Source organism: Anopheles merus, unplaced genomic scaffold, assembly GCF_017562075.2.
Source record: "Anopheles merus strain MAF unplaced genomic scaffold, AmerM5.1 LNR4000600, whole genome shotgun sequence".
NCBI lineage: Eukaryota > Metazoa > Arthropoda > Insecta > Diptera > Culicidae > Anopheles > Anopheles merus.
This window is the reverse complement of record NW_024428180.1, coordinates 1-26,387: the sequence shown is the minus strand read 5'-3', so window position 1 is coordinate 26,387 and position 26,387 is coordinate 1. Positions and strand designations below refer to the sequence as shown.

General features: G+C 41.8%; 1 long non-coding RNA gene and 1 pseudogene across 1 annotated transcript; one reads left to right on the top strand and one right to left on the bottom strand.

Moving 5' to 3' along the window:
• Nucleotides 1-9,592: 9,592 nt before the first annotated feature.
• Nucleotides 9,593-9,983, bottom strand: LOC121602744. The gene is made up of 2 exons (XR_006006484.1): nucleotides 9,838-9,983; nucleotides 9,593-9,772 (listed from the first exon to the last, which is right to left on the bottom strand). It is a non-coding gene; the product is annotated as an uncharacterized LOC121602744 (long non-coding RNA).
• Nucleotides 9,984-11,620: 1,637 nt separating this feature from the next.
• Nucleotides 11,621-25,716, top strand: LOC121602745 (annotated as a pseudogene).
• The last annotated feature ends 671 nt before the right edge of the window (nucleotides 25,717-26,387 follow it).

Sequence of the window (26,387 nt, the reverse complement as noted above, 5' to 3'; positions counted from 1 at the left end):
ACACCGGATGTTATAAACCCGTCGCTCTTAGGCTGTCATGCAGGGACCTGCTGAAATAAATTGCTCCTAGTCAATAATCCATTGCTCGTAATCAAAACTAGAGGATGCTAGTCAAGAATCTATTGCGACTATTAAAAAAAGTATGCTGCTAGTCTAAACTCAATTGGAAAACCCTGTAAGCTGCCCCGACACGGCAACACATATGCATACGCTATGTCAAATTTCGTATCGAAAAGCAGAATTCCTTGTGTCAATCTAATACAAGAGTCATATTGAATCCATATTCAATGTCGTGAATGCATCTTTACCTCATGTATCGAGTTATACGCGGCAATGAACCTGTAACCGTATTAATACACGATGCGCAATCTCAGATTGCGCATACAGCAATTATCCGCAGTACGCGATACTCGATATACGCGGATTCGCAGTACGTGATTGCTCTAAATTTGACAGCTTCATGTGTTTTTTTGCAAATATTTCAATACTTTGAAATATGTTATGCTCTTTTTGAATTTCCTTAATGTTCTTTTTGCATTTTGGATTAAATTTTTGCAAAAGATACCTGTTTTACAACGAAAAACTTTAATGCAAAACTCTGTGGCGATATTTTTCAACCCTCGAACTGGTAGTGTAAACTATTTTTCCATACAAATCCGCTATACGCGAAAACTCGAGATACGCTATTGCGCTCGGTCCCGTACGATAGCGTATATCGGATAATGACTGTATATTCGTTTTATCAAAATATATGTCATTTCGCCTAGCCAACCCTGAGCTATAAACGCCATTTCCATACAATTTGAGATTGCGCCAAGATTGCGCATAAATTTTCAAGATTATATGTCTGAGATACATAATTTTTTTTGACAGATAAATATATCAAACCGACCCGTTTGACAGATAAATATATGCGCAATCTGAGATTGCGCATCGTCTATTGCTACGGTAAGATATTATGAGGGTAGCCCAAGGACCGTAAAGATATCAGGTCAAGTTATAAGCCCGTTTTGACAGCTAGGTGGAAGAAGAATCGACGAAGAAAACTGACAGTTAGTTTTCCGCGTTTGGCGAACGCTTCAAGTTCTCGAAGGAAAATTTCCATTTAAATCACGGGCTGTGTTCTAATAAACTAAAATATTCACCCAAATTGATCTCCACCAAATACAGGCGGTCCCCGAGATACACGGTACCTCTTATACGCGGATTCGGAGATACGCGGTTTTCCAAATTTGACAGTTCTTTGAGCAAATTGTACTGATTTGACACATCCATTGTGAAATACCAAATAATTTACGTATTGAACGAATGTAAAATACTATTTAAAAAGGTTTAAAATTGTTCAATTCAGTAGAAACATATTGTTATGTCCGCGTTGGGGTGATATAGGACGGAGGCCGATTAAAACTCCGGACACAACGTTTAAACTTTACAAACATATATTACAAAACTCCTTAAAGCTAACACGCTAAAAGGAACTGTCCGCGGCACGTCTGTGTTCCCTCGCTGCTGAACCCCGAAGAAGCACGATCGGCTTTCGCGCACGATCGCAGCCTCCCGATCGTTGACACCGAAACGTCTGACAGTTGTCGCACGGTCACGACAACCCAGAGTACCAATGTCGTGCTAGCGCCCGCAACACATATCAAATAATTAATATGGTGGCGAAAACCACCCTCTACTTGCAAAATTGCTCGAAAATTAGTGATATTAGTGGCTGGAAATCACGAGATTCGACTTACGCGGAAATTCGAGATACGCGGTATTTTGCGGCCGTTTTCGGTCCCCATTAACCGTGTATCTCGGGGACCGCCTGTATTGACCATGCAAAACGTAACAATCCATCACCCGCTTGGCAAAGAGTAACTCATTTTGAAGCCTCTCGCTACCCCTGGCCTTAGTTTTAAAGGAATCATGCGACACACTCGCACTCCACTACCCCATCCCATGGAAAAATGCTCCCACCATCGAGGTGTTGACCAAAATTTCGCTGTGTGCATGAGAACACACTCGCACTCCTCCAGCCCTCCATAGCCGATCGCTCCCACCGTTGCGAAGATGGGAGAATTTTTGCTCTGAGCGTGAGACCCTGAAGCGCAAAAGATGACACTATGTGTAAAGACGATCATAATTCGATATGGTCAAAATGCGTCGATTGTCGTTTCATTTATCTGGTAATGATGTTTTCACTTCATCATAATTTTAAACGTTCACAACTAGGCTGATAACAATATTTTCAAAGTAAATCAGAATAAAATCATTCATTTGAAGTAAAATAAATTCCATTATACTTTATTTTGACCATATGATCAACACTTGTACATAGTGCCATTTACTTTGTATTCTTCACTCTCGCGCTGTGTTGTGATCGTTCCAAACTCATTGCCAGAACGAATGCAAATTTCATTTTGGAAGGATCGGTGTCGGAAGATGCAGTGAAAATTATGAAATGATAATAGAAAGTGATTAAGTAAATCGTGAAAGATGTCAACGCAGGCGTAAATGCAGTTTGTTTTGTTACATGATCTACGGGTAAGTGCATGCATAAGAAGAAGCATCTTCCTAATGATGTTTGTGTTCTATCAATCGTATTACTTTTAATGTTTGTTTATTCTTCTATTATTTTCCATCACACCTAGCTATTTCATTACCAAAGCTCCTGATAACAGATCAAAGCAGATGGATCGGGCATACAGAGTCGCCGTTTAACTTAAAATATCTTCGTGATCGGTAAGTTTTAAATAGTAGTAGTTTTGTTCATCATTCTAATGCTCGATTTATCTTTCATTCCTCAGGCAAACGCATCAAACAGCATGTTTTTTCAACAGCATGCACCATCGGAGGAGCAAGCAGCTAACGTTTTGTTCGCCCAGCACGCACCATCAAGTATTGAAATGTTTTCAAATAGCTTTGTGAATAAAAAACTGCACACTTACTGTCGGAATTTCCTGGAATTTTTTGGTCGGGCTACGCTCGCGGGAATGGTGTGTCCGTTGAGGAGAAAGAAAGAAAGGGTGAGAGTGAGGATTAACCAAAAACGCGGCATTGAGAATGAGGGGAGGTGTGCTCAGTGCGCACGTTGGGACACTCACGATGCTTGAAATAAAATGTTAACAAGCATCGATTTCAAGCATGCATGTCGCGCAACATTTTGCCAAGCGGGCAATACATATACAAGCGGAAAACCATCTGTCAAAATCGTTGGCCAGGGGGGGGGGGGTGGTTTCGCCAAAAGCGCTATAACTACACCTCATTATACATTCCACCTTGGGGTAGCCGAATGTTTTCGTTTATCAGTTACGCGTAACCGTAGCAATAGACGATGCGCAATCTCAGATTGCGCATATATTTATCTGTCAAACGGGTCGGTTTGATATATTTATCTGTCAAAAAAAAAAATTATATATCTCGGACATATAATCTTGAAAATTTATGCGCAATCTTGGTGCATTCTGAAATTGTATGGAAATGACGTTTATAGCTCAGGGTTGGCTACGCGAAATGACATATATTTTGATAAAACGAATATATGCGCAATCTGAGATTGCGCATCGTGTATTAATACGGTAATTCTGATCTTGTTTTTCAAGAATTCGTCTTGTTCAGTTCAACTCGTACAGGGAGTCTGCACTCAAATAAACTGATTCAAACTAATAATTTTCCTTATTCTGCCCATATCGCCGTGTGTTTGATGTCCAAAGAAGACGCGAAAATGAATCGGATTACAGGCGTCCCCCGAGTTACGACCCCCTCGAGTTACGACGATTCGTAGATACGACGATTTTGATTTTGACAGTTAAAAGTTGTCATTGACAAGAAATTGATGTATTTTTTTGAATTTCTGGGCTGATAACCGTTATACACACATTTCCAAAGATTCCACAACTACCCGATCTTGAATATACAATTGCGTTCATAAAAGCAGCAGTTCGTTTTAAATATATTTAAAAGACTTGTTAGCAGTAAGATAAATTTCATATATTCACTTTCTTATTTTTTTAAATACCAGTAACATACAATCTAACTAAATTGCTTCCCTTTTTATTTTACTTTATTTTTATTTTCAAGTTATTTCAATAAAACTTCAAAAGGCTGAGTTCAAAATAATAGCAGTATTGAAAAAAACTTATTAGAATTACACTTTTTTTAATTTAAATTGTGCTCCATAATTTTTTTTCTTGTTAATTCATTACATTATGTTCCTTTTTTCGTGTTTAACCATTAGTATCCTGAAGCATTTCCTTTATTTTTAATAACAGCAGCACACCTTGCCGGCATAGAATCAACTAATGCCTGGCAACGGGAATCAGGTATAGCTTTCCATGAGTCCCGAAGTACTTTCCATAAATGTTCCAAATTTATAGGGTTAGCTTCAGAAACCGTGTATTTTATGTCCTTCCATAAATGCTAAAAAGGATTGAGGTCTGGAGACTGCGCTGGCCACTCCATAACATCGATGTTATTCGCAATAAACCAAGACTTAGCTCGTTTGCTAGTATGCTTCCATCCCCAACATCCCCAAGCCATGAGTTTTGCTCCTCCGTGTTTAATTGTTTTTACAGTATACTGGGTGCGACAGGCAACCTTTGGTGGACGTCTTACATACTCTCGACATCCTTTTGATCCAAATAAAACTATTTTAGACTCATCAGTCCACAAAATGTTACGCCATTTCTCCTTGGGCCAAGCAACACGAAGCTTTGCAAATTTCAGTCGATTTGAAACGTTTCGTTTTGTTAATAACGGTACTCTCCGAGGGCTTCGGCCTAGCAAGTTAGCTTCTATCAAACGTCTCCTAATAGTCACAGTGCTTACCGGTAGCTCTAGGTCATTTTTATTTTTTTTTAGATTTCGTAAACAGATTTTGCTTCCCATTTTAAAGCATTACTAATCATTTTTGCTGAACATTGTAACGTATCCTGAATATCTGTATATGTGTAATGATTAGACTTAATTTGAATTAATTCAATCAACCGATGAACTCAAACTGAGCACAATCCGAAGGCAGAAGAATAAAGGTAGAAGAAATAAACCGACACAGAAGTAGACTGAAGATGTTGCCGGTATGACGATCCGTAAACGAATGACGTTTATTGTTCATTGCCGCGCGCACGATGATCATAACAGCGGTCATGATCAAGTTTGACACACGAAGCACAGTGGCCCCATCGTGGTCATACACTCTTAAAAATTTTTGCCGAATCTCAGTTGTGCAGATCTCGGCAAAGATCTCGGTTAAATTTCTGTTGCCGACATCTCGGTTAATGTCATTTTGTTTTGACGTTTACGTTTAACCGAGATATTCGGTTAGAACAAATCGAGATTTCGGCAAAATATAAAACATTTTATTTTTATTTTAGTGATTTTATTTGCGTATCAAATGGGTTTTTTATGTGATGGAAAGCGTTGGGACAGGCGCCGATTCAACCGCCGGATGGGGCACAGCGTTTGGATGTGGTACCGTTACAAGAAAATGAGCCGGACAAGGAGCGGGCACTGGTACAGGCACGGTTCTGTAAAGCGGGCAGAGTGAAACAAGTCTGAGTAAACCCTTTTTAGATTTCATGTGATCGAGTGTTGATACTTACCTCGTGTAGGTGACCGGAAATGAATCCTGGAGGTCTGAACGGTCTGGCAAAGGTTGAACCAACCGGATTAGCTTCCACATCTGATCCTTAAATAGGGACTGCTCCGAGCGACGCTCTGAAGAGCACCGGTTGCGTGCGCTGATGGAGTTTCCTAGCCCCAACCCCGCTTCATACCTGTGCTCGATCGCACGCTACTGATTCTCTTTTTTTCACGCTGAGAGACTCTTTTTCACTTTTTTTTTACATTTTTTATTTTACATCAATTTCTTCACACTCACTCCGAAAGGTTTTCGTTTCATTAGAACGAAATTAACAGAATGGCGAATGACAGATAGAATACCGAGCCTCGGCTAATCCAAGTAGTAAAGCTGAATTCTCGGTTATTTTGACGGATTATCTCGGTGACAGCAGTGTTAACGTATGTGCTCGGCATGTTGTGTTGCCGAGTTTCGGAACAAATTTTTATTTAACAGATATTTCAGTTTTAAATGGTACTGATTATCGGCTACTGGGTTTTTTCAACTGACATATCAGCAAGAATCGAAAGAGCCGACGGATTTCGGCAGTTTTTTTAACCGAGGTCGTGAAATATTTTTAAGTGTGTAAGATATTACATATGTTTTACCCTTTACTCTCATTCTTTTTATCAAATCTCTTTTCTCATCAGAGCAATGTTTACCTCGTCCCATTTCCTGTTCATTATTGAAATTTTTGTTGAACTAAGCGAACCATTGAATGATAATATTGAACTTGCTATACGTTTTAAACACGTCTCAGCACGTAACACAGCAAAACAGCTGCTTTTCTAGACAACGAAACGATACTTATCGATCAAATGATAAGCACTGCTATTATAATGATCAACTGCAAACCTGTTTCAATAAGCAAACACGAGCCCCAGCCAACAGAAAGAGACGGGAATATAAATGATAGTACTTCTTTGAAACGTGAGATGACACTACTACATTCTCAGGTGATAAGAGATCAAATCGTAGATCATATATATACAAAAACCGGTATCAGTATTCTAATGTGTGGCATACTGCTATTTTAATGAACACAATTGTATGTATAGTGTACGGCTTCTAAAATATAATTATTACATTATCGAACATTATTTTGAATAAAATACACGATATCATAGATTCCAACTCTTCAACTTCGGTTATAAACTTTATATTCATAAATATTCAACATACGTCTTTTTCGACTTACGCCTTGCTTTGGGACATTTTTTCGGTCCTAAATGTAGAGAATGGAAATAGCATAAGAGGAGCGAAAGAAGAGAGAACGTAAAACTTGTACTAAAACATCAAGAAAGTAATTAATTTTACATAGAAGAACGTAACCGGCTTTGCGACGTAACAGAGATTTCAAAAAGCCGGCGAATCAGAAAGAGATGGAAATGGAGAAGCAGAGAGAGAGATAGCAATATCAGGGCGAAATAAAACCCATACGTAGGAAACGTCAGGCTAGGAAAAGGAAGAAAATATCAAAAGAAGGAAACGGAGTCAGTCTTGTGTTTAGAGAAGTCGAGGACAGACGTAAAGGAAGAACAAGCTAATTATAATTTAAAGAACCCTTTAATTAGAAGGAACTTATATGAAATAAAAAGATGTCTAAAAGAACCTTAAATCACGACACCAAATACAGTCGTATCTCGGGGGACACCTGTATGTTGATTTAAAAAAAAAAGATAGCTTCTTGTAATTATAATTGATATAGGCAAACATTAAAAAAAATCGCGCTCCTTAATGCAATTGAACCGCATATAATATCCATTCCAGGATCCGATGGTGAAGGACCAACGAGTTCAAAAACATTGCCTTCCATATCCAAAGCTAGGACCGTAGAAATATCTGAACTTAAGTGCATTTATATCGAAACTAGTAAATAATTTGTTTGAAATGTTTACTAACTAATCAGGCGCTATATCCGCTTTGCCGTCCTAGCTTGTCCTGAAGACCTGTGTTGCGTACGACCTCATTATGAAGTAAAAGCATATATGCGGATGTAGCAAAGTAAAACACTTCAAGTTAAGACACTTCAGGTTAAAACAAAGTTCAAGCAAAACACGGCTCAAGCAATAGCGCGCGCTTCAGAAACGCAACAAACGCGCATATAAGAGATGAGAACCTAAATAAAGTAAGCGCATTCGAACACAAACCTCAGAATCGCTCGTTTCTTAATAGTCGGAGGCACTCTCCTTTCGACGAAGGAAAAATATACCCGACTAGGTGTAAAGCACCGGCGTTGGGCGCTGCGACGGAGCAACACATCCGCCAGCAGTATTAACCTGAAAGAACTTTACGGGGTATTTTGTGGCTAATGGCATGAGCTAAATACTACCAGCACTTCGAATTCTGATTTGTATGATTTAGAAACCGAGATCTTTTGTTTATTTTTTTTACAGTCCTCCCATGTTCTTCCAATATTTTTCCATATGTTTCTCTTGTCCTATTAGCTTTCGCGGCTAAGGAAGTTTCGTCAGTTTTAAACAGGGTTCATGTCTCATTAGTAGTTGCCCCTTCTCCTAGGAAATAGTATTTCCACCTTTTGATCACTTATCACATCCAATATCCTGTAAAACAAGCAGGTGCCCCGGACTGGGATAACTGCTCCGGCACCAGTTCGTCAGACTCTTCAAAACGGCGCTGGTTTTCTTGCAGGAGCAGGGTTTGCTGTTTCCTTAGTCGTCTGTAGATCTCCACGTTCCAGGCGCAAGCTGCATGCTGCATTCTTCTCGGATAGTGCTCGTCTGCACTCTTCGTCGAACCATTCCTTTTTCTCTCGACGCTTACTTTTTTTTACTACATTTCACCATACGCCAGTGGTCTGCGAAGGGCATCCGGCAATGTTTTAGTTGGCCGGGAGCGCTTCCCCGAGTGCTGTCACGTTCCCCTCCGCCACATCTGCACACTTCAACCGGTACACGTTGAGTCTTGGGGTAGGCTGGCTCCGTTGGTTATCAATCACGGTGGGTTTCTGGCGCAGCTTCACCATGACCATGGCTGTACGGCTAATTGAGCATCCTGACGGAAACGAAGACCGACAGGATACAATGGCTGGGGCATGTTATGAGGATGCCGGACTCATGTCTTATCAAGAAGGAGTTCAACAGCTCAGCAGGAAGCGCAGGACACACAGCACATCAGGTGAAGCAAGATCTGTAGGAGATCCGGTGTCTACATCGATGGGAGGCTCTGCTTGGAAGTCTGTATCATACACCCTATGTTATGTTTAAACACTTTTGCTTTATTCAACACTTATTAAACATACGATATAAATAAAATACTAGATGAACAAACACTTTAAACGCATACTGTATGGGCCGCACACCAGCCGCACCGAGCGCCCCTGCCGAGAGCTCCTGCTCGATCGGCTCGCTAACACACTCTAACTGTGCGCTCGGCACAGTGAAATAATTTTATTTTTTAATTTCTCGTAGAATTTCATCACACGAGATTCTTTCCGTCCAAGAACAGTCCTGTGATCTAGTGATGGGCGTTTCGGAGCGCACCAACGGCTCCGGACTAACGGGTCCGGAGCCAGCTACGCTCCGACGGCTCCGTAGCCGGCTCCGCTCCAAGGGCTCCGCAACCGGTTCCGGACTAACAGCTCTGCACTCACGGCTCCATTCCAACAACTGCGGAGTCGGCTGCGAGTCCACTGTTCCAGAGCCGTCGACGAATCAACGGCTCCGAACTAACGGTTCAATAGAGACAGCATTGCATGCTAGCCTAATCAAAAAACGAATATATCTTCTCGTGGAAGCTAACACACGATGTGATTGCAGTATTGACATGTATGACGTCATAATATTTTTCATGTTTGATAGAGGCAGATAAACCCTATCCACATTATTTCACTTTTCATACAAATTATATGATAAAGAGAAGGAGAAAGAGATGAATATGAGGGTCACCGAGAAGAGCACTTGTGAAGGAAGAGTAGTGGCTGAGCCGGGGAGTAAATGTTGAACGGTCCTGTTGTAACAATTATAATTAGGAAATAAACTATAAGTATATTTGTGCTTATGCATAGTTGTTATTTAAGTTATTGTCCGCGGTTCCATGTCGGTTCGTTGCAGTCGTCATGTTCGAGACGATCGTCTATGCTGCCACTGTTGCCGTTCCAGTTCAAAGAAAACAAATATTCATTCCGTTTTGGCTGCAGCCTTATTCCTGTGGGGGACGATAATGCATGTCACCTTGGGTGTAGCTTAAGCAGTGTTTTAGTAAGGACATACCACACAAGCTTCTACCTTATCATCATCTCAGCACCGCAATTTCGAAGGAGGGATACGCATCATCATCGCTGCCGCAAGTTCGTCAGTGCCGTCACGGTCCTAGTTCGGGTCAAGTGCAATAGCGGAACGAAAGTGTTGCCGGTAGCATTTTTTTGCACCAACTCATCACAGGTTCCCTGACCAACATAGTCAAAAGGGTGTCATCACATCGATACTCTTTCACTGAATTGTTCCGTGTCCGTTCCAATCCGAATAAAGGACGAGCTGTTATGCGCGAAGCGACATGGGATCTGGCCACTTCTCATACGAGGGGCAGCATCTGGGACAGCACAATAACCCAGTTTGGACACTGTTGCTGCTGGACGGCATGAACTCTCGTCCACTGAAGCTAGGACAGCAATACCAAACCTGTAGAACAATTGAAACTGATGAGACAATCCGACGATATCCAGGGCATGTAAGCAAAATTGACTTAGCATTAACCAATCCAACATAGAAGTCATATTCTATAAATGATATAACTAGTTAGCATGAAGAATAATTGTAGCAGTAATTTCGTCTTCTGTAAAGTTATTTATGTTGCTCGTGCCAAGCAACAGCTGGTCGGCATCTATTTTGACAGAAAAGTTGTAAACAAGGTATCCATAATGGTGACCCTCTCAAACGCTCTGTCGTAACCTGTATAGAGTCTAATAACCTTGATGCTGATGATTCTGCTGTGCCGCTCCCTGGGACGGCGGCAATAGTGTGACGACGATGATGATGACGATGATGATGATGCCGCGATGATGATGGTGCCGCGATGATGATGACGATGATGATGATGCCGCGATTATGCTTGCCCCAGGGCAGCAGCGATTTATCTTCGATGACGGCGGCAGAGATGAAAATACTCGGGCGGCATTGTTCCTCGCCCTCCTACGATGCGTTGGCTGCAGCCGGGGAGAAATATGTATCCCGTTGGAACGGGGCTGCAGCCAGGGCGGCATGGCACATCGCCCTTCATTTATTCTGTGGCTGCAGTCGGAGCGCAATTGGCGACGCCCGTTCAACTGCAGCCGGGACGGCATGCTACCTCGTCCCATCTGGACACTGTGGCTGTAGCCGAGGCGCAATTGGCGACGCCTGTTCAACTACAGCCAGGGCAAAAGCGTTCGCGCCGATGTGGGCTGCTGTGTTGCAGCCGATGCAACTTGTGCGTTGCCGATCCTTCTGTGCTGCCGAGGCGGAATGTTACGTCGCCGTGGTGAGAGGCAGGGCTCGAGCCGCGGCGGAATTGCTGCCTCGCCGATGATGCGCTGAGCTCGAGCCGGGGCGGTATTGCTCGTCGCCGATGGATCGTTGTTTTGCTGTGTTGTGACGAGTAGAAAACGCCCTTAGGCACTCAGGAGCCGCGCGCCTCGGAACGTGAGTGTGTTCGGGTTTAGCCAGGGATACAAACGTGAGGACACTCTCGGATAAGCGGTCAAGCTAGTAGGAACGCGATTAGGAAGTAAGCGGAATAAAAAGTATCCTGTTAGCTGTATAAGTAAACGCGTGTTGTTTAACGTTTGATATTACGAACCACCCGAAAACGTAACAGTGGCGACGAGTGATAAAAAAAAGTGATGTTAAAAGAAAATTGTATGTGTATGTGAACATTAACATTATTCCGTGATAAAATTGGTGTTAAAGACAAATATAGCAGCGAGTGAATTGTACGAGAAAAAAAAAAGAACTATCAGTGAAAGAAGTATTGTGAAGAAAAGTGGACAAAATTCCGTCTAAACGCAAGCGCAGCAGAATGAATCCAAGTGGCAGCGAATCATCGGAAGAGGAGCAACGACGGCTTTCGCAGATGTTTTGGCAGCAGAGCGCAGCAGCCGTACTCCAGCCTGCAAGCGGATCGTCCAGTGCGTTCGTGTTGGGGTCATTGGACCAGCAAGCGCGCGGTCAAGTGGCGTCAGTGCAGAATCCGCCATCGCTTGTAACAGCGCCGGCACAAAAGGCGGGGGTGCCGCCATCGCTGAGTGCTGCTCCCGGGCAGAATGCGACGATATCGCCATCGTATAATACGGGACAAACGCTTTCTTCCCAACCACAAAATGCTTCGTCACCCGATCTAATGCAGATGATTTTACAATTGCAGATACAAATGAACCAGTTGATGATGCAGAAACAACACCAGCCAGAGCGTCAATCTGTGTCCGTTCCAGTGCTTAATCCGGAGCAAATACTGGATTCGTTAAGTTCCCATGTAAGAGAATTTCAGTATGACGAGGAAGCTAAATTACTTTTGCGGCTTGGTATGCACGATATGAAGATTTTTTCGCAAAAGATGCATCGAGGTTGGAAGATGAAGCGAAAGTGCGTTTGTTAGTCAGAAAGTTAGGTGCTGCGGAGTATAATCGTTACGCTAATTTTATATTGCCGAGGTATACGCGAGATTTCAGTTTCCAAGAAACGATAAATAAGCTAACGGCTCTGTTTGGTAATAGGGAATCTCTATTAAGCAGAAGGTATAAGTGCCTCAATACAACAAAGGCTCGTGGGGAGGATTATTTGTCGTATGCGTGTCGTGTAAACCGTGTGTGTGTAGATTTTGAAATCGGCAAGATAAGTGAGGAACAATTAAAATGCCTAGTGTTTGTATGTGGAATTAAAAATGAAGAAGATGTGGAAATAAGGACACGTTTGCTATCGCGTATCGAAGATCGTACAGATATAACGCTAGAAAGCTTGACCGCCGATTGTCAGCGTATTATCAATTTAAAAGAGGACAGTGCTATGATAGAAAAGTTCACGAGGGTAATGTTTATGCCGTAAAAAAGATGTTAAACAGCAACAGGGGTTCCAGCACAGGCAACGAAGCAAGCAACAGTTAAAGTTTTACCGATCATGCTGGTCATGCGGAGGACAGCATTTACAACGTGATTGTACTAGAAAGCGTATTGTGTGCAACGTGTGTGGTAAACAAGGGCACATAGGGAAAAATTGCTTTCACCGAAGAAAACCGTTTGGATTCCGTCGAAGGAATGATAGTGCAGATCTACGTGTGGTTCGAGTAAATGCTATGAGCGTATGTGGTCGGCGGAAGTTCGTGCCTGTAAAACTGTTTGTTATAAGGTTTGTTACTGTGAGGTTACAATTAGATACAGCTTCGGATATTACGGTTATAGATCGTCAGTTATGGAAAAGAATTGGGAGTCCATGTTTAAGGCCAGTGACAATAAGAGCCAAAACAGCATCTGGTGCTAGGTTGCAGCTAAACGGAGAATTTAGAGCACAAGTTGGGATTAAAGAAAAAAGTCTAGTAGCAACAATACGAGTGGCTGATGCGAATTTACGATTGCTTGGTACAGATTTAATCGATCGTTTCAATCTGTGGTCTGTACCGATGGATAGATTTTGCTATTATATTTCGGAAAATCGAGAGAGGCCAGCGGAAAGTGTAATGTAGATAGAGCAAATTAAAGAGCAATTTCCGACAGTTTTTCGCAACACATTGGGATTATGTACTAAGGCAAATATAAAGCTGAAGTTAAGAGAAGGTGTTGCATCTATTTTCCGTCCCAAGCGGCCTGTAGCTCATGCCATGGAGAGTGCCGTAGATGATGAGTTGAATAGATTAGAAAAACTCGGAGTTATAACACCTACAAATTTTTCTGAATAAGCGGCTCCCATAGTAGTAGTAAGGAAAGCAAATGGGCAAATTAGAATATGAGGCGATTATTCAACAGGGTTGAATTCATCTTTATGTGCTCATGAATACCCGCTTCCATTGCCCGATGACATATTCGCAAAGCTATCAGGATGCCACATATTTAGCAAGATAGATTTATCTGATGCGTTCCTTCAAGTTCAGATAGACGAAGATTACCGACATATTCTAACAATCAATACGCATCGTGGCCTATACTACTATAATCGCCTCCCACCAGGCATAAAGGTTGCCCCAGCAGCTTTTCAGCAACTGATCGACACAATGCTAGCTGGAACTAAGAGAGTGTGTGTGGGTATATGGATGATTTAATCATCGGAGGCGCAACCGAAGCAGAACATGATAGGCATTTAAAGGATGTGTTAAAGCGAATCGAGGAATATGGATTTACGATCAGAAACGAAAAATGCGAATTTAAAACGAATGAAATAAGATACCTGGGGCACGAAATTGATAGTCAAGGTTTAAGACCAGATCCAAATAAGATTGCAGCGATAAGGAATTTACCGGAGCCTACAAACCTCACTGAGATTAGATCGTTTCTGGGAGCCATTAATTATTATGGAAAATTCGTGCCGAATATGCGACAGCTCCGATTTCGCTTGGATGAATTATTAAAGCACGGAGAGCGTTTCCAGTGGGATCATAAATGTAAAGAAGCGTTTGATCGGTTTAAGAAGATACTTTCATCAAATTTGCTCCTCGCGCACTATAACCCTAATGAAAAGATAGTGGTATCAGCTGATGCATCCTCAGTTGGTTTAGGAGCTACATTGAGCCATAGGTATGCGGATGGTAGTATGAAAGTGGTTCAGCACGCTTCGAGAGCGTTAACAGAGGCAGAGAAACGATATAGCCAAATTGACCGTGAAGGGTTGGCAATAGTTTATGCAATAACAAAATTCCACAGAATGTTATATGGACGGCATTTTTTACTGCAGACGGATCATCGACCGCTATTGCAAATTTTTGGCTCTAAGAAAGGCATACCGATTTATACAGCAAATAGATTGCAAAGATTTGCATTAACTCTGCAATTATACGATTTTGAGATCGAATACGTAAGAACTGAGCAGTTTGGCAACGCGGATATATTATCCAGATTGATAAAAAACCGTTCGCAACCAGAGGACGATTATGTTATCGCCAGTATAGAGATGGAAAGAGATGTAAAGGCTATGGCGATAGAGGCTATGAGTAATTTTCCTATAAGCTTCAGGGAAATAGAAAGGCATACATCGGCAGACGCGATGCTACGTAAAGTGCGACATTATATACAAGATGGTTGGCCAACAAGCGTGTCTTACGGTAATGAGCTAGCATGTCTTAATAGCAGAAAGGATGCTTTAACGCTTATTGATGGTTGTATTCTTTTCGGGGAGAGAGTGGTGATACCACAAAGATTGCGAGAGCGTTGTTTGAAGCAATTGCACCAGGGTCATCCAGGTATGCAAAGAATGAAGTCAGTTGCACGAAGTTATATAAATTGGCCATTCTTGGATAGAGATATAATGGAGTATGTCAGAACATGTTCATCGTGTGCAACTGCCGCAAAATCACCACCACATGAATCTCCACAGGCTTGGGGTAAAACTAACACTCCATGGGAGCGCATACACGTAGATTATGCAGGACCCATTGATGGGGAATATTTTCTGATTGTAGTTGATGCACACTCTAAGTGGCCGGAAAATTCAAGACACCAAGTGGTACATCAACAGCTACGATAACTATGTTGAGAGGATTATTCGCCCGGTTTGGCATGCCGGTGACTTTAGTAACAGATAATGGTACGCAATTTACCAGCGAAGCATTCAGTGATTTTTGTTTGAAAAATGGTGTGCATCATATGAGAACAGCGCCGTTCCACCCTCAGTCAAACGGCCAGGCCGAGCGTGGATTCGTTGTGGATTCGTTTAAAAGGGCATTGCGGAAGATAAGAATTGGTGGCATGGCGTTACAAGAGGCAATCGACATATTCCTGCAAACGTATAGAAACAACTCCAAATCCTCAGGTAGAGCAGAACAAATCACCCGCAGAGCTCATGTTTGGAAGACATATTAGAACCTGTTTTGAGTTACTGCGGCCGCCACCAAGCCTAGAGAACCAAGCCACATACAACAGCACGAGATTATTCAAACAAAGCGATCTAGTATTTATCAAAGAGTATAGCCGAAACAATTGGAAATGGATACCTGCGGTTATAGTTAGAAAGATTGGCCACGTAATGTATCTGGTGCAAACAAATGATCGGCGTACTAGGAGGTGTCATATGAACCAGATAAGACAACGATTTTATGAAAGCACTGAAAACAGGTCATTAGCTAGCATTCCTCTAAGTGTTTTGTTGAATCATGGAATTTACCGTTACCGCCGCAAACCACGATCAATCCTAGCGAGACAGAGACACCCGTTGCATGTACGTCTATACCTCAGACTCCTTCGACGTGCATGTTACAGCCAGAAAGCGCGTCACAGCCAACAATAGCATCATCAAGGTCGACGCAGCATACCCCTTGTCATCGCGAAGCCCAACAGCCACTTGCACCTCGTCGCTCTTCTAGAAATAGAACGGTACCACGAAGGTTTGCACCCTATCGTATGAACTAAAAGGGGGAGATGTTGTGACGAGTAGAAAACGCCCTTAGGCACTCAGGAGCTGCGCGCCTCGGAACGTGAGTGTGTTCGGGTTTAGCCAGGGATACAAACGTGAGGACACTCTCGGATAAGCGGTCAAGCTAGTAGGAACGCGATTAGGAAGTAAGCGGAATAAAAAGTATCCTGTTAGCTGTATAAGTAAACGCGTGTTGTTTAACGTTTGATATTACGAACCACCCGAAAACGTAACATGCTGCTGCTGCAGCTGGGCGGAATGCGTCCTCGCCGCCCGATGAAGCTGGGGGCTGCAGCATGGGTGGAATGACCCCATTCGATGTTCCAGCAGCAAGGCGGAAAGCTGCCTCGCCTGTGGTGCTGCTGGCGTTGCTGAGGCTGCAACCCGACGACCTTCCTTGTCGCCGAGAGTGTGTGTTCGGCTGCCCCTGTGGTCGCCAATGATGGGACGGCAGCCGGGGACCTCGGTGTTGGCGGCGGTGGCGACCCAAACCGTTCGCGGTGTCGCGTAAGCACGGGGACTGGTGCCAACGCGATGGCCGCTGCGATGATGCAGCAAAAACGAGATGGCCCGATCGCGATGGCGTCCGCGGGTTCTTGTTGGGATCCCCCTTACGCTGGAGGATCCCATCCTCGTCGCCACTGTTATGTTTAAACACTTTTGCTTTATTCAACACTTATTAAACATACGATATAAATAAAATACATGATGAACAAACACTTTAAACGCATACTGTATGGGCCGCACACCAGCCGCACCGAGCGCCCCTGCCGAGAGCTCCTGCTCGATCGGCTCGCTAACACACTCTAACTGGCCGCTCGGCACACACTAAGCCTTGCGCTGCTTAGTGTGTGCGGCAGTGTGCGTGACACACTCGCGTCCTCCTGGACGTTGACTGGTGGTAGCGCAACTGCCACGGCAAGTCCAGGGGTCGGCACGGCTGCCCACAACACCCTATGCTTTCTCAACGCTCTTTGATTTAAATTAAATGTTTTACATTAACCAACATTTTTCGATCCCTCTCAACAATACAGGGTTTTCGAGGATTATATAGACATGTTCAGCGAGTTGTAGATTCGTTCAGGCATATAATAGACTCTTCCAGCGAGATATAGAATTGTTCGGAAGTAGGCGTAGACATGTTCGGTTATACTGTAGAGCTGTCACTTTCGTACCCCTTGGACTGCAGCTTGGATCATTCTCATCAGGAGGTAAACAAACAGTTTTCGAAAAAATAAGCTTTTTTCAACTAATTTATGTATTAAACAGCTTGGGTAATGATTATTAACTACTTTTAGGACTTTTAAGAATGAAAAATTGAACCCTGCGGCACAGTGTGTAAACAAACAAATGACAGCTCTACAGAATCGCTGAACATGTCTACGCCTACTTCCGAACAATTCTATATCTCGCTGAAAGAGTCTATTATATGCCTGAACGAATCTACAACTCGCTGAACATGTCTATATAATCCTCGAAATCCCTGTAATATCTGATTTTGTTGCTATGCAATGTAACTTGAATATAATTGTATGACATGGTATATTTTTAAATTATCACGGAAGTAGTGAGATTTATCATGTGCCACACCCATAGCATTTACTCGTCATAATCCCAGTTAATTTATTAACACATCTAATTTTGTTCTGCTTTTCAGATGAAGACAATATTTTTCGAACGACAATGCGAACGAATCAGTAGTTAATGTTTCAAATGAGCAGATGGATTGTTCTGATGACACAGGTACAGTATCGGACATTAAGATAGGACCCTGTTTTTTCATCGCACCGTGCACTTGTTTTACCACGTTACTTGTGTTTTTTTGTTTTTTTGTGTGTGTGTGTGTGTGTGTGTGTGTGTGTGTGTGTGTGTGTGTGTGTGTGTGTGTGTGTGTGTGTGTGTGTGTGTGTGTGTGTGTGTGTGTGTGTGTGTGTGTGTGTGTGTGTGTGTGTGTGTGTGTGTGTGTGTGTGTGGTGTGTGTTGTGTGTGTGTGTGTTGTGTGTGTGTGTGTGTGTGTGTTGTGTGTGTGTGTGTGTGTGTGTGTGTGTGTGTGTGTGTGTGTGTGTGTGTGTGTGTGTGTGTGTGTGTGTGTGTGTGTGTGTCTGTGTGCGAGTGCGCGGGTTTGTGTCTGAAAAACGTAGCTTGCCATGATGTCATATTGCGTTGAAAGTATTGATAATGTTTGTTATCATGTGAAACAGCGTGCGTACACACTTGGATAAAAGCTAAAATTTGCATCGACACAGCGCTTGTTCCTTGGACGAAAACGCAGGTGTGCTGATTCATGTGCATGCGACATCGATGCGAAATGGACACGCGCACAATAGCAAAGAACTCGGCATTCCCTCACAGGTGTTTCTCCAGTGCAGGCCATTGAAAGGCCTGCGTGCATCTCTGCGTTGAAGCTCGTGTGTGCATAGGAAACTTTGTGCGTGCCTTGAGCTTGCGCGCAGTTGTTCTTTTCAATGGGCGTTTTGTTTCATGATCGCGGCAGTATTCTGTTCTCGATTTAAATGGGTAGAAGCTCACTCACTTACTTATAGATAGTTTTTATCCATACACTTTTTCGCTGCTCTACAACGATGTAATTCATCACGTGTAGAAGCGGAACGCAGGCTGAGCACGGGATCAGCCGTATCCAACTTTTTAACCAGCGCGTTCTTGACGGTCCAAGCAAGTAATGTTAGTAACAATAGGTCGAGGTAAACATTGTACCGATTATCAGCGCCATATGATAAAGCGAATGGCTGCTGCTGGCATTAAGCGCAAAACGATCGAGTTCATAATGGAACGATCGCGCTTTTGTGGCAGACGCGCTTCGGACAACCGAAACGTGCTTAGACAACCAAAACGCGCTTGGACAACCGAAACGCGCAAGTCAACCGGACGTCCTCAGAAGACCACGGTGAAAGAAGACCGTAAAATTGTTAATATATCGAAAAAACACTGATCGCGAGGGCGGTGGTCCTGCTTATTACATCAAAAACCTTACCCAAAACACAAAAACAACTACCAAATCTATCCGAAACGACATACTTGTGAAACAAACAAACACACACACACACACACACACACACACACACACACACACACACACACACACACACACACACACACACACACACACCACACACACACACACACACACACACACAACAAACCTGGCCCAACGGGTGCATGCTGCGTTGAAAAAACCAGGGTCCTATCATTTTGTCCGATACTGTATGCCTTAACTTGTTATTTTCATTTAAAATGCTTAACAGTTCTACGTGCGTTTTAATTAAATGATTATCGAAACAAAAAAAAAATTTAATACATTGAGTTTAAAACTATGAAAAACATATTATATATGGTCCACGCAAATTTGAAATAATGGATGGTTAGACTCTTTTAAAACGTTTATTGCGTTATTAAGAAGACTAAGACAACTGATTAGCTAGCTTGCTCAAATTACCATTCGACGGAACCGAATGCTTGTGGAAGTTCAGATATAAAATAGGGATACATTACATATTTATAAACGCTTTACGATATGATTTAACGTTTTGATCATATTTCTCATCAAATTGTAAAATTTTTTGGTCTAAGAGTATTAGGCCGAAAATACACGGACTTGAACTTCGCGGCCGCGGAATTTCGCATGATGAAAAAGGTATGAATATGACAGTACGGAAAAGATGCTGTTGACAGTTTGTGTATGGGTTTGACAGCATTTCCGCATCCGCGGTCCGCAATTCCGGTTCGTGTATTTTCGGCTCTGTAGAGAGAGGTCTTGCAACCGAAATTCATAAGAAAAAAGAGCATTCTAATCTAAATGTGTTATTACACTATTATTAGGTTATTAGGATATTTGTTGAAGTATGTTTCTAATAAAACATAGGGCTTAACAATTTGATTCCTTCCCATTATTCCTATCATTCCATGTTTTAAAGTTTTATTATTCTAAGAACCGGATTGCTGGTTCGGATGCGACTGGGTGTCAACTGTAACAATGCTTCTAGAAGACCCAAAAAAAATTCCGTTCCAATTTTTGGCGACACTTTCTATGTGTCAAACCGTCCTTGTTTTAGCATCAATGTACAGTCAGTCCAAAAAGTATTCGTCTAGCTGAATATTTTACAGAAAAAGGCGAATTATGGCTGCAATACGTATGGAGCGATAAAAGTAATGATGAGGTTTGATAAAGGGACCATCAACACACGTTTTGCTAAAAAATAAGCATTTAAATAGTGCAATACCAACCAAAATACATAAAAACTAAAAAAGTCGTTTGATGGGCGCGCAAAAAGTCCATCTAGCTTTTTAGTTATTTATGCTGGGCAAACACTACGCAGACGTGAATAAAATTTATTATTATCAATCTGCTGGTGACTTCCTTCTAAATTAATGTATTTCTGTTGTTTCAATTGCACTTCAAGCGATCAGAGAGGCACTTAAGGCGGGAGAGTTAAATGATTGGAGCATGATGACGAAAATCATATCTTTAACTTATGCATAACCTATCCTACCCATTTTTGAAGGTTACAAAATGTGTGGGAGGCCTCGTTCCTTCATTTTATCAGAGTTTGGCCATTTTTCTGACACTAATAGTGTGACAAACTGCCATGAAATCAGTTATCCTTGACGGTTAATCTAACGAAAGAAGCGGGCTAATGTCAAAAAAATCAAATATTACTCAGTATTCAGTGCATTTTTTAATGGCCAATACGATCAGGAAAAGAGATGGGTCACATTTGGTTGATGGGTCATGCTGCATTTCATCGTAGCTGGTCATGTAATAGCTTGAATGAGTGAGTTGTTACAAACATGTTTTTTTTTAATAATACCATACACAGAAAGTGGCCAAATCTGTTAAGGTCCATCAAATAATTCAGGAATTTATTTCAAATTAGGCTCTACTATCATATTAAAACATGTTTAAATCGCCAAGGTCATACGGCCGACGTCTACCATAACGAAACAGTCTACTATGATGCAGCATCAAAATCTCGTGTAACGGTAGCTCTATGGTGTCATGATACTAGGGCTCAGTGGGGAAACGTGAGCTAGAAAAAAGATTCAAATTGATAGGAGACGAGATGGGGAAACATATTCTTGCAGTTTTTAAGTACTTTGGGTGCCAGTTCTGAGAAATTGTACATAAAAAGTATCACATGTTTCAAGACCAGTCGAGCTGGAGAACATACAGAGCATTGTCATTTGCCCAACACACCAAACCTGCAGAAACTATACTGATGAAAACGATTTGGTAGGCTCTCAATGTGATATCAAATGCTAATTTTTCAATGGGAACTAGGCCACGTGAACCGGAAATGCAATATTTCTCCCTGAGAATAATTGGAACAAGTCTTGTAGGATGAGTGGGTCAAAAGTATGCCTTTTTTGAGGTTCAAATGAGTTCATGCGTTATGCAAGTAGTCATCAATAGTCATAAATGCAATAACAAACAAGATCAGGACATTTTTTGATTCCATAACCTTTGTTTTCACACGCATATTACGCCAAAATCCTGATAGACGAATACTTTTTGGGCACCAATCAAATGACTTTTTAGTTTTTTTAATTTAATTTAGTTGTTTTGAACTATTTCAATATTTATTTTTAGCAGTACGTGTGTATTGATAGTCCTTTCATCAAACCCCAAGATTGCTTTTACCACCCCATGCCTATTGCGGTCATAATTCGCCTTTTTCTGCAAAATATTCAGCTAGACGAATACAGGCGGTCCCCGAGATACACGGTACCTCTTATACGCGGATTCGGTGATACGCGGTTTTCCAAATTTGACAGTTCTTTGAGCAAATTGTACTGATTTGACACATCCATTGTGAAATACCAAATAATTTCCGTATTGATCAAATGTGAAATACCATTTCAAAACGTTTAAAACTGTTCAATTCAGTAGAAACATATCAAATAATTAATTTGGTGGCTTAAACAACCCCTACTTGCAAAATTGCAAGTACGAAAATTAGTGATAATATCACGAAAATTAGTGATATTTTGGCTGGAAATCACGAGATTCGACTTACGCGGAAATTCGAGATACGCGGTATTTTGCGGCCGTTTTCAGTCCCCATTAACCGTGTATCTCGGGGACCGCCTGTACTTTTTGGACTGACTGTATGGCCTACTTCGATCGTAATGTCACGGGCGTTTCATTTCTGTGAAAAACGCACCAACCCCCCGCGACAATCACGGCTGCCTTTGATTTTGTTGTAAAACTTTTACGTTTTTTGGAACAATGAGCTCGCAGAAAATTTGTTGCGGTACAGAAGTTGGAAGCCTACCAAGGGATCGAGCAGGCGGCAGAGAGCCTCGGATTGCAGATAAACGAGGCAAAGACCAAACTGATGGTGGCAACATCAGCGGGCCCCCAACAAATAATCAGAATCTACGTAGGCGTGACGTGCAGATAGGTGAACGCACTTTTGAAGTCGTCCCACAATTCACCTATCTTGGGTCAAAGGTCAGCAACGACAACAGCATGGAAGCTGAGGTGCGCGCAAGGATGCTGGCTGCCAACCGGTCATTCTACAGCCTGAAAAATCAGTTCACCTCAAAGAACCTGTCGCGACGGACGAAGCTGGGACTATATAGTACCTATATAGTACCAGTACTCACATACGCCTCTGAGACATGGACACTGTCCAAATCTGACGAAACCCTCTTAGCCGCGTTCGAGAGGAAGATGCTCAGAAGGATACTTGGCCCCGTATGTGTGGAAGGACAATGGAGGAGCCGCTATAATGACGAGCTATACGAGATGTACGGCGACCTCACTGTCGTACAGCGTATAAAGCTCGCCAGGCTCCGGTGGGCTGGCCATGTTATACGCATGGAAACGGACGACCCAGCCCGTAAAGTCTTTTTAGGCCGTCCACAAGGACAGAGGAGGCGTGGTAGGCCCGAATTGAGGTGGCAAGATGGCGTGGAGGCGTCAGCCATTAAGGCCGGGATAACGGACTGGCAGACGAAGGCGCGAGACCGTGAGCGGTTTCGGACACTCCTGAGGCAGGCCAAGACCGCAAAGCGGTTGTAGTGCCGGATAAACAAACAGAAGTTGGTCGTCTAGAAGCAGTGTAAAACAAATATTCTCTAAGCAACATATGCAATTTGGCGGCATAAGCGGGGAATTGAAAGGAAATTGATTTTATTTCATTATTTCAATATGTTATACAGACGGAATAGAATTCGGATTGTACATGACGGTCAAAATTGATCTCTCGCAAGTGGTCAATATGTAAAGTTGCTCATACAATGTAGTACAGTCTGAACTCATTGGTTGAACTTCGATTCCCTGCCAACTATTGAATATGTGCTTTTTAGTTGGCACGTTTCTCCATACAAAAAAATCTGAAATTTTTCTCGGCATGCCATGAGATTTTTGTGAAATTTTCAAAAACCGGGGTTTCCATACAAACGCATGCATTTTAATTGAACTGTCAGCCAACTGTCAAGCGTTCAACTAAAAAGCATGCCAACTAAAAAGCGTTCAACTATTGAATTCGGACTGTACGAGTATTCTTCTTCTTTTGCACAACAACCGTTGTCGGTCAGTCAAGGCCTGCCTGTACCCACTAGTGGAGTGGAGCTTGGCTTTCAGTGACTTTTTGTTACTGTAGCATGATACTCAGTCCTACGTATGGGGGCACGGTCTATTCGGGGCTTGAACCCATGACGAGCATGCTGTTAAGTCGTTCGAGTTGACGACTGTACCACCAGACCGGCCCTGTAGTACTATTTTTTTATTCAGCATGAACGGTCCGAGAAGGCCGTATTGCTATACAGTAAGTATTCGCTAACTGGATGCTTTTTAACTGAAATGATTTTTAACAGGATGTTCGCTAACTGAGATGGATCCCAGTTAAAAATCACTTGTACGTCAAACGTACAACATCCGACATCCTACGCATGCGAATGGAAAAAGAAAAACCATGGGATGGTTTTGATTTGATTGATTTGATGGTTATAATTTTCATTTCAAATAACGAACATCGTCCCCTAACAGAAAGTAAAATATCTCAGTAAGCGAACACTTACTGTAGTACTATATTAGAATAGTGCCAAAATATGAGCATATCTACTTATTTAATAACGACTCAATCAATAACATATTTATTATTTTGCATTTTTGATCTTTACTTCATTAAATTCTAAAAAACAAAAGCAAAAAGAAATGGATCCAAAAATACACAAGTCATTGGGAGCAAAAATTACCACACGGGAAACAAGAAGTAAGAAAGGAAACGTTTGCATATTGCTAAATATGTGACCAGGATGTGAGAAGCACCGGTGGATTAGCCGACTTAAAAAAAAACATGGAAAATCCACAAAACATATTAATAATAATGGAAAATTATCGGCCTCAGTACAATTTTTCGATCGAAAAATTCGATCGATCCGGCTGTCATTTTGGTGTCATTTGACACTCATTTCGCCGCCAAGGTGTTCATTTTACTGGTCTTTTTGAAAACTGGTATACCATGACACTCACGAGCAAAATGAACTATGCTACAAAAATTCGATCGTTCCGCTTTGTATGGGGAAAAATCCGCGACGCATTGAGCTGCGGAAATTTTCGAATATCAGAATAATTCCATAAATCCATAAGGTTGATGGTTTTGAAAAACGTTATGTAATAGCAAGTTGGTAATTGTTTTGGGTCTTTTTCAATATTTTGTGTGATAAAAATTATTTGTTAAATATTTAAAAAATGTTAGCCTACACTAAATACTGAACTCGATGGGAATCGACTTCATATAGGAGTATGAAAGAAATAGTTATACTGTCTGTTTTACGTGAGCGCCTATCGAATTTTTTCGATCAAAAAATGGTGCTCAGGCCAAATGTCTCTGCTAGAGATTTAGAAAGTATTGTTGATCTTTCTAAACGCATTTTAAAGACTCCAATATAGCTCAAAATTAAAATTAGATAGAACGAAAATTCAAGCTATTCAAACCAATGTTATCGGTAAAGCTGGATTCTAGGAGCTTCTACATATAATAAAAACTAACTGCTTCAATTTACTAGTCGATGAGTCAACAGACCTTTCGGGAGTGAAATCCTTGGCCATGATCTTAAGAACGAGCATGTGGCAGACCGATCAACTTATTGTAAACGACTTTTTCTATCATATCGAAACGGTAGTGGATGCGAGCGCGGTTAACTTATATGAGATGATCAAAAAGAAGTATGAGTTGGATGATGTTCCATACAAATTTAATGATCGGATTCGGTTCCGATGGTGCAAATGTAATGATGGGCGCACATCACTCAGTGGCTAGTATGATTAAGCAAGATTGCCCAAATGTCTTTATTATAAAATGCATATGCCATTCCTTAGCTCTTTGCTCTTCATATGCTTGCAAACATATCCCATGAACGGTTGAGCAGCTATGTCGAGATGTGTATAATTTTCTAAGCTCTGGAGGACAGCGTGGGAGTTATTTTAAGGAACTACAAACAATCGTCGCACTGAAGCCTCTTAAAATGCTGCATCCCTCTGCCACACGATGGTTATCGTTGGAATCAGTAGTAGTACGCATGTTGGAGAGGCATGATGTATTTTGATGTACTTTAATTTGGTGGATGTTCGCGCCGACAAATCAACAAAAGAAAAAATGAACGCGATCCGGATAGGTCTGGAAGATCCAACAGTCAAGTTATATCTAACATTCTTGAAGTATATCCTACCAATAATCAACCAGATAAATAGATTCTTTCAATCAGAATCACCTGAACTCTGTCGGCTCCACGGCGACATTACAAGATTATACCGAACAATTCTGGACAACTTTTTAACTGCTCAATATATGGACGTCTTAAAGATGTGAGCAAAGTTGTTTTCTGCCAGCAAAATTACAAACCAATAGACAAGTTGTACATCGGCACAGAAAGTATGCAGCTAATAGAACAACTCCTACACAACCACATCATAAGTCAACAAACAGCAAGGGAGGTCACAACAAATATGATAAACTTTTATGTAACATTATATAACCAAATCACAAGCCGTATCGATTTAAGTGATCCTATTCTTATTCATTGTGCAATATCGGATCCAAATCATGTAGCAAACAAGAAATTTGAGGCAATATATCCATTGCTAAAAATGTTCCCTAACTTGATATCAGTAGCAGAGCTACAAGTCGTCGATATGGAGTATCGGGAAATAAGGAACATAGGGTTAAAGGATTTTCAACCAGAGGAGTTGATTTCTAGTGTAGCTTTTT